Source organism: Apium graveolens, chromosome 3 (genome assembly GCF_009905375.1).
Source record: "Apium graveolens cultivar Ventura chromosome 3, ASM990537v1, whole genome shotgun sequence".
Lineage (NCBI taxonomy): Eukaryota > Viridiplantae > Streptophyta > Magnoliopsida > Apiales > Apiaceae > Apium > Apium graveolens.
This window is the reverse complement of record NC_133649.1, coordinates 33,804,381-33,812,397: the sequence shown is the minus strand read 5'-3', so window position 1 is coordinate 33,812,397 and position 8,017 is coordinate 33,804,381. Positions and strand designations below refer to the sequence as shown.

At 36.5% G+C, this 8,017-nt stretch overlaps 1 non-coding gene across 1 annotated transcript; it reads right to left on the bottom strand.

The window, feature by feature from the left end:
* Nucleotides 1–7,555: 7,555 nt before the first annotated feature.
* On the bottom strand, nt 7,556–7,661 carry LOC141716406 (small nucleolar RNA R71). Its single transcript, XR_012573118.1, has one exon. It is a non-coding gene; the product is annotated as a small nucleolar RNA R71 (small nucleolar RNA).
* Between the last annotated feature and the right edge of the window lie 356 nt (nt 7,662–8,017).

Genomic DNA, 8,017 nt, shown 5'->3' with positions numbered 1-8,017 from the left:
TTTTAGAATCTGGATTTTTATAATTTGACTTGTATTGGGCTTCTGAGACTGTTGTTTCTTGTGGACTTCTATATAAGTAATCTTGAGAGACGTTTCCCAACAAGAAGTAACAAGCAACAAGTATCAACAAGCGACAAGTAAGGAGCAAGGAGAGAAGATTAAGAAGACCGTTTTAGCACACCACAACGAAGAAGAGGAAGCATACGTTATCTTGTGATTCTTTTATTCGTTGTAACAGTAGATGCTAGTTTTCTTTACTTTGAACCTTAATACTTGATAAGTGGATTTTATATCCACTTGGAACGCTTTATTACAAGCTTAAATTGGTGTTTTGGACTCAAGTTGGTATTTTGATGTGTTTTTGTGTTATTACATTTCAGGTATTAGTTATATGAAGAAAATAGTTTTTAAAGGAAATATGATAAAAAGTGATCAGAATTGGAAGCCAAGGCCATTGTCAAGTTGTAGAGAATCTTAATAGCTTCGCGTGGGCAGTTGAATCGCCTAATTCTGACGAGTAGAACTCAAGTTATGGCCAAAACAAGATTCATCAGAAATTTTTCCACACAGGAGCTGAGCGCCCGCCCAGGAGAGCTGAGCGGCCGCCCGGGAGAGCTGAGCGGCCGCCCAAGGCGCGGCTGGTCGCTGATTTCGCTGAAAAGGCCTTTTTGAGTGGAATTTGATGATTTTAAGGGTCCAGGTCCACTAGGGGCGTATATATACTTAAAAAAAAGGGTTTTCATCATCCGGGAAGATTGGGATACCAAGGAGAAGACCTAGAAGCACATAACAACTCTGAAAAAGAAGATCTTGTTTTCAACTTGTGATTCTTTGAATTAGTTGTAACTTTGTATGCCCGTTATCGTTCTTGTTGAACCTAAATCTCGTTTATTCGTACTTTGATTATTATTCAGTTTATTAAGACCTTGTTTTATACCATGCTTTCATTGGAACCCATGGTGACGATGAGTGTAACTCCTTAGTTTTGATGATCACAACACAGCAAGCCATCATGTTGTTATTTGAGAATGTTTGCAGGATATAACAACTTGATATCAGTGTTCTTTAAGTATCATGACAGCAAGCTATCATAAGACAGTAATCTATTTCAGCAAGCTATGATCAACAGTGTCAGAATAACAGCAAGCCAAGATGCACAGTCCAGATTCAACAAGGAAGTCGAATTTCATGGAGTTTTTATAGGATCTTCATATATATCAGTTGTAAGGACTTCTCTAATATAATAAATGTGCATGATATATAGAGAGCTCATTTATAAAACGTTTTTACTTATTCAAATTGATTTCCTAAAGAATAGGAGTTTGTTTCTCTTTCAAACTCTTTCTCCTATCTTCATTAAAACGTTTTATCCTCTACTAAATAGAAGAGATATTTTCTGAACGTTGGACTTTTGTGTTTCTCTTCTATCTAACGTACACATGAACGTTGGAAACCATCCCAACGATCTTACACGGTAGAATTGGATTCTAGCCGTTGTAATTTGTTGAGGCTGTTTTCAAACGTTAATGTGTGGTTATATAAGAGGTTTTCTTGCAGTTTTAAAAAAGACGAATTTCCAAGCAAAACACATACAACTCCTGATCTTTATTGTTTCTAAAATACTCTCGAACTCTAAATATATACGCGTATTTTATTGAAGAGAGTTTATAGTTTGAGTTGTAAACTTTATCACTGATTTGTATTGTTCAATTGTATTGATTAGTTGCTGGATAAGTTGGCTAGGAAAACAAGGGTTTAGTGGTACTTGCTAGAGGAGTTTGTACTACGAGGTAGTATAGTACTTAGAGAGCAGGTTCTTAAACAGGGTTTCAGCAAGCCATTATCAGCAGCTGGGATAAAGGGAGATATATTGTTGTATCTTGTAGTTGTAACCTTCATTGATCAATAATATATTCTCTTACCAAGTTGGTAAGGGACCAGGACGTAGACCATAGGGGATTAGGGGTCGAACCTGGCTAAAATTCTTGTGTGTTCTATTTACTTTCCTGCACATATTTTCTGTATTGCATTTAGTCATCTCAGCTTACTATCATTGTCAGATTATAGTTCAGTTGATAAAATCTCAGTAAGCTATTATCGGGTAAAATTTAAAAGTAATCCTAGTTAGCCATAATCACCCATTCACCCCCCCCTGTAACACCCCCAGATCCGGGGTCGGGGATCCGGGTTGTCACGGTCTTTCTTTCCACAATATCACTTCACTTAATTAATAATAAATAACCTCATGCTGTGACCCCATACTAACACACACCACAACCCGTTATAGTCTCAGAGATGAAATTGAAATAAGTACAAGTCTTTGAATCCACCATTTAAAAGTTATTACAACCCAAAATGATTACTTGATAAATTTACAGTTAATTGCCATTATCTGCCACAAGTTATAATTATACATAATTTGATTCTCAAAAGTAGATGGTCTGAACTACAATGGATCTACCTCTGCAGCTATAGCAGCTACAACATCATCGGGAAGACGCGGGACGCTTCCCACGCGCTTGCGCTGGGTCTGCTGGAGTCTGGCCATCTCTCCTAACTGTTGTTGTGTGATGAAGAAATAAAGCAAGAGTGAGCCTTACAGCTCGCAAGATAATACATAGTGATAACAATAATATAAGTATCTAAATGGATACTTACTAGAATCTCTATCATGTGTAAGATAATTACTTACTAGATATAAGTAAAAACAAGGAATGAAGTTACCAATACTTCACTACACTTATATCATTTATAAAGCTACTTGAACTACCACCGTTCAAAGTATTATAAGTTTTAAAAAAAAACATCCCATAGATGAGACCACAAGTTAAGACTTGAATAGATTCAATCTTTGAAATATTATTGAATGAAAAAAAGTTACGAGATACTTTATTTAGTCCCGATATATATATATCCACATATATATCTCTTAAACATTTCCTGGAACCTCTGTTATGTAAAGCACGAACAGAGTTTGAAACATCCAATGAATTTTGGAAAAGAAAAGAATTTTGGCATAAACCAGATATCTTGCTGATCAGGCAAAGATACCAATAAGTAACCTTTTCTACTAGTAGATGGATGAATCCCCCACCGGTCATCACCCTGGCCACATAAGGACCTTGTGCTGGACCGCCACCCGGCCTCTTACGCGTTGATGGACTGCCACCCAGCCACTTACACTTTGATAGACCGTACCCCGGCCTGTCGCTTATGCCGACTCAATTAGATGGGCTTACTTCCTGAACATTGGGCAAGTAATCAATTCATTTATCAAAACAGCAACCTTGTTGCGAATATAAATACACCATAGAGCCGGATCCCCAAGATTTTGAGCGAATATTCAAGTCTCCTTCGAAAGGAAGATCTTAAATCGGAAACGAGTTTTGGGATCCGCTCTAACTTTTAAAATCATTTTGAAGACTCGAAAACATTTTTAAGAATGTTTGGAGTAAAGCTGATTTAATGAAATAAATCAGTCCCGATATATTAGAAAATATCTGAATATTATTATTTAAATAATAATCTCATAAAGAATTATCTTTATAAAAATAATTGAAGTAGAAGTATTACAACTTATACTTGAAACGAGTATTAAATAACCAAAGATACACTTATATGAAAGTATTATCTTTATTTGAATAATCGAAAATAAGTTTGATTATTGACACCTTATTCTTTAATAAAATAAAGAATATATTTAGTAATAAGCGGAGTCATAATACCTCGAATGAATATTATAAATAATATTCATAAAATAAAGGAGTCATACATCCTCGATTGAATATCCAAGTAATATTCAATAATAACATAAAGGAGTCATAAGTCCTCGGATGAATATTCGAAATAATATTCAATAATAAAATAAAGTTATCGAATAAACCTTATTCGATTAATAGTTTTGAAAACTATAACCATATATATATATATATATCCATATCCATATATACAAAATCTACTCGGGATCCTCGACTCCCGGTTTTAGAAAATATTTTCACCTTTGGGTCCCTATACTAAGGGTATATGCAAGTTACCGCTATCCTCTAGTATAGGTATTATGCAACTATAAGCATTTGAACCAACAGATATATAAATCAAGAATATGAAACAGGCATACATATATACCATATCACATGCTACAATATAACGCAAGAATTTGCTAATAACCAATATGCATTTATCGCAAGATCATGCATATGCACATATTCATCACAACAACAGTATAACGGGTAGAAAACTTGCCTGAGCGACTTGGGGTGATAAAAGGCTCGGGACGAGTCTGGTAACCTATAAACAACAAGTAAGTTGGAATTAAACCAAAATCACTTGTAAATCTATACTTTAATTAACTTAGACTCTAACGCTTATTTTGCGCTCACTGATTCGCTTAAGTCACTCGGGTACCCTCGGCTCCACCATTTTTAATAATTTAACCTTTACGAGTTTTAAAGCGATTCCTTCGCGAGTGTCTTACCAACTGCCTAACACACTTACCATAAATGTTTCATACATTAATTAACCCTTTTTGGTCTTTAACCTATGTTTCAAAGTAAGGCGAGGGGAAAAGTTTCGTTCGCGAAACGCCGTTACTTGAAACGGTCGTTTCTCCTAAACCGTGCATCGGAATCGAACGAACTACATATCAAAACGAAGCTCGTAACATGAGCTATCTAAACATGGCAGTGGTCATAATCTAGTAGGGGGTTCTCGGGTCCTAATGCTATGCACAAAAACAGTCCAAAGAAAATCGGACGTTACGACGGCTATGTTTACGCGATTTCCAATATTTTAAACCATTCAAAACCATCCCAAATCAACCTCAAATCCAACATACAACCAACATCCATCCTTATCACATCATAACAACCCCAACCAATTCAATTTAATCATTCATACTTATGCCTAAACTTAACTTTAATCATACTTAAGTTCTTTTAATCAAACCACAACATTTACCATTCCATTTCACTACCATTTCAAATCCCAAACTCTAATCACAACAACAAGCTACAATATCATCCTACTAATCAAAATCATCTTATAATATATAGGAATCTAGGGTTTGGAGATGGTATACCTTCCTTGAAGTGGTGGGAGGAGCTAGGAAGCCTTAAGAAGCTTTGAGAAGTCTTAAGAATGCTTGGATCTTCAAGAAAAACAAGAAACAATTCAAGTTAAAAACTTGAAAACACTATTCATAGTCTTCTTCTTTGATTAAATGAAGAAGATTGAGAAGGAATTAATGGCTTAAACTCATGATATAGCCCTAACTAAGCATGAAGATGATTAGGGAATTTACTCACCAATTTAGGAAGCTTGGATCTTGAATTTTTGAAATTTCTTGCCTAATGAATAGTGAAAAGCCGAGAGCAAGGATGAACAAGGCCTTGGTTCTTTTTGATTTTTGATGAAGAATGAATTTACTTGGCTTGGTTGCTTTGCTTTTGTGTTTGATTTAGTCAATTACCTTCTTGCCCTTGAATTTGTGTGGTTACAAAGCCACCACCCCTCCTTCCTTCCCATGTCATGCTTGTGTCATCCTCATGATGTCATCCTCCCTTCCTTGTCCTCTTTCTATTGGTTGGATGACATCATTCCCACTAATCCCTTTGATTAACTTCCTAATCATTTCCTAATGACCGCTGATCTGTTATACGGTTCGCTTAACTTCGTTCTCGTTTATCGTTTGAAGGATCATACCCGGGATCTTATTACTTAGGTTCCCTTAACCTTTCTCAATACATTATATTCCTTTTTATGATCCTCTATTATAATCCTTTAATTTAATCCTTTTTATCCTGTTACCTTATACTCAATTCTCTCCGTATCTAGTGGATTTCCGGGAAAAACCAAAGTGTTCGGAATTGGATTCTGACGATCTTTACATACACTTATATACTTCATAGAGTACTAATAATATCCCAGAATATCCATAACAGAACCCCTACATAGTGTGGCATGAAAAGTTTTCTCATTCAGCAAAAACACTATTCATAAGGGTTTCAAAATCTCCAAAAATTGGGGTTATTACACCCCCTCTAGGTGTAATTTCAGTTGGTATCAGAGCTTTGGTATACTAATCTTTCTGTAACAGGAATAGTATTCGATCGAAATGGCTGACAAATATCTCGAAGGAACCTCAGATTACCGAGCACCTTTCTTGCTTGGTACAGAAAACTATAACTGGTGGAAAGGTCGCATGGAAGTGTATCTATCCAGGGAGCCACTAGCTTTGAGAGTTGTTCAGAAGGGTCCTTTTGAGTTCAAGGACAAAGAAGGCAATAGTATGGATTCTAGCGGATTTACTTATGGATTTCAATAGTTAAATTGTTCTGATATCTTGGTGTGTGATGATTGATTGATATCCTAGTATTGGTTGTGCTTATTCGTCTTATGTGCGTAGCTAACATATAAGATAGCGTGTTAATCTCTTTTGAAGCGACTGTGAATCTTGAGATTTAAAACCATGCTAGCATAGGTTCATGGATGTGTATGCATGATTAGTGGGTAACTCTAACCGTTTTACTTGCCCTATGTAATCATTATAGATAACTTATGCTTAAACCGTTATGTGTCAAATTCTATAGACATATAGGGTCTTAATATAATTGGTGCCTATTCAGCTTCTATCTCTTTTGTAGATGTCTGGTAGAATGGTACTCGTGCAACGAAAGTTGGAGTTTATCAGTTTCGTGTTATCTGATTAGTGTCATCACCATCACATGCTAAGGTTAAGAACAATAAGGCTATTGAATGAAGTAGTAATGAAGTTAGAATCCCATGTTTGGTCATATATAGTAATTCAAACTCAATTCTCTTAGTTAATGTTATTTAGTATAATCTCTTAGTTTAATCAAAACCCAATTTGTTATCTGTCTTAGCATTGAGCGATAACCATACATTGTTGCATAGGTGCATAAATTGAACTTAACCTAAACCAGTCTCTGTGGGAACGAATCTGATTTATATCTTATACTACTTGCGAACGCGTATACTTGCGTGTATTTTAGCGCGTATTTTCGCCCCTAACAAGTTTTTGGCGCCGCTGCCGGGGACTCTGTGTTAATTTTAATTTATGTGCTTGTCATTAGTGGTCGTTAAAGTTCACTGACTCAGATTCTTTTACTTTCACGGTTTATTTGGTTGTGTTTCAGGTACTTATTACAATGGGAGATCCAGCAGCACGAATGAAAGCCTTGATGGATTTTTCTCAACCCAAGATCAATGACATTCAATCTAACATTATCCGGCCAGCTATCACATCTAATACCTTTGAGATCAGGCCTGGCATAATTCAATGGGTACAGACTTCAGTCCAGTTTGGGGGTTCTCTAATGAAGATCCCAATACACACATTAGGGATTTCATAGAGATCTACAACACCTTCAGGTTCAATGGTATTTCTGAAGATGCTGTGAAGCTGAGACTGTTCCCATTCTCTCTGAGGGACAAGGCTAAGAGCTGGTTACACTCTCTACCAGCTGGTTCGATTACTACTTGGGAAGATCTTGCTCAGAAGGTTCTTACTAAATTATTTCCTATGGCGAAGACAGCTGCAATCAGGAATGCTCTTACTCAATTTGCGCAGCAATCAGGAGAATCTTTATATGAAGCTTGGGAGCGCTACAAGGAGATGCTTAGGAGTGTCCTCAACATGGAATGCCTGATTGGATAATCATCAATTATTTTTACAATGGGTTGGGAGCACAGTCCAGACCCATGCTCGATGCAGCAGCAGGTGGAGCATTATGGGCAAAGAGCTATGAGGAAGCTTATGATCTAATTGAACTGATGGCTGCTACTGAATATCAGTATCCAGCCCAAAGATTGCCACAGAGCAAGGTAGCAAGAGTTCTTGAAGTGGATACAGCTACAACTATCACTGCTCAACTAAATGTGTTGTCTATGAAGATCGATTCTCTGGATAACTATGGTGTTAAACAGATAATTAGTGTTTGTGAGCTATGTGCAGGTCCGCATGCGATGGAGCAATGTGCTATATCTAGTGACTCAGCTC